The 1,659-nt window shown below is 60.8% G+C and overlaps 1 long non-coding RNA gene across 1 annotated transcript; it reads right to left on the bottom strand.

The window, feature by feature from the left end:
- Positions 1–129: 129 nt before the first annotated feature.
- On the bottom strand, positions 130–1,644 carry LOC106898959. The gene is made up of 3 exons (XR_001413996.1): positions 1,602–1,644; positions 308–442; positions 130–216 (listed from the first exon to the last, which is right to left on the bottom strand). It is a non-coding gene; the product is annotated as an uncharacterized LOC106898959 (long non-coding RNA).
- Positions 1,645–1,659: the final 15 nt, after the last annotated feature.

Genomic DNA, 1,659 nt, shown 5'->3' with positions numbered 1-1,659 from the left:
CGGGGGGGGGTCTTCACCATGACCCCCCCATTGCCTCCCCAAGTGGTGGGAGACCCCAGTGTGGTGGGGGTGAGAGGGGTGATGGGGATTTTGGGGACTGAGACCTGATGTCTTCGCCCCACGGGTGGCTCCGGCCCCTCACCTGATGTTGAGGTCCAGCAGGATCTGCTTCTTGTGGGCACCGGGGTGAGCCCGGACCCCCAGGACCCGGAGAGGCTGCGAGGGGGGGTGGGCAGCGGTGAGTGGGGGGGTGGGATTGATGGAGGGGGGCAATGGGGGCACCCCCCCGCCCCGAGGGGAGCCCTACCTTCTCGCCCATGTCCACCTTGGTGAAGGTGAAGGTCTGGAGGTGGGTGTTGGAGGCGCGGATGGCCGGGGCGATGTTCTCCACCAGCAGCTTCTCCATGTACTGCCCGAAAAAGGGCCAGGCCTGGGCCAGGACCTGCGGCAGCCGGATGGAGGGACAGATGGACAGAGGGATGGAGGGATGGATGGACAGAGGGATGGATGGAGGGACAGATGGACAGATGGACAGAGGGATGGATGGAGGGACGGATGGACAGAGGGATGGACGGATGGATGGAGGGACGGATGGAGGGGTGGAGAGACAGAGGAACGAAGGGATGGATGGATGGATGGAGGGATGGATGGATGGATGGAGGGACAGATGGAGGGACAGATGGAGGGGTGGAGAGACAGAGGGACGAAGGGATGGATGGATGGATGGATGGAGGCAGAGATGGATGGAAGGATGCAGGGAAGGATGTAGGGATCAAGGGAGGGATGCGGGGTTGGAGGGATGGATGAAGGAAGGGAGGGATGCAGGGAAGGATGGAGAGATGGATGGATGCAGGGATGGATGGAGGGACAGCGGGATGGATGGACGGAAGCAGAGATGGATGGAAGGATGCAGAGAGGGATGTGGGGATCAAGGGAGGGATGCGGGGTTGGAGGGATCCGGGGATGGAGTCAGGGATGGAAGGATGGATGGAGGAAGAGAGGGATGCAGGGATGGAAGGATGGATGGAAGGAAGGATGGAGGAAGAGAGGGATGCAGGGATGGAAGGATGGATGGAGGGAAGGATGGAGGAAGAGAGGGATGGAGGGATGCAAGGGATGGAAGGATGGACGTAGGGAAGGATGGAGGGATGCAGGGATGGATGGATGGAGGAAGGGATGCAGGAAGGGATGGAGGGATACAGGGATGGAGTCAGGGATGGAGTCAGGGATGGATGGCTGGAGGAAGAGAGGAATGCAGGGATGGAGAGATGGAGAGAGGGAAGGATGGAGGGATGGAGAGATGGATGGAGGAAGGGATGAAGGGAAGGATGGAGGGATGGATGCAGGAAGGGATGAAGGGATGCAGGGATGGAGTCAGGGATGGAGTCAGGGATGGATGGCTGGAGGAAGAGAGGAATGCAGGGATGCAGGGATGGAGGAAGGAAGGGATGCAGGGATGCAGGAAGGGAAGGATGGAGAGATGGAGGGATGGATGGATGGAGGAAGGGATGGAGGGCTGGATGGGGGAAGGAAGGGATGCAGGGATGGAGGAAGGGAAGGATGGAGTGACGGAGGGAGGGAAGGACAGCCGGACACCTCACCTTGTTCAGCCATTCTGCCCGCTCCACATCCGGGAAGCTCACCTGGGGGGCAGAGGGG

This window comes from Calidris pugnax, unplaced genomic scaffold (assembly GCF_001431845.1).
Source record: "Calidris pugnax isolate Ruff unplaced genomic scaffold, ASM143184v1 scaffold541, whole genome shotgun sequence".
Lineage (NCBI taxonomy): Eukaryota > Metazoa > Chordata > Aves > Charadriiformes > Scolopacidae > Calidris > Calidris pugnax.
The sequence above is the reverse complement of the archived record's forward strand: the minus strand, read 5'-3'. Positions and strand labels throughout refer to the sequence as shown.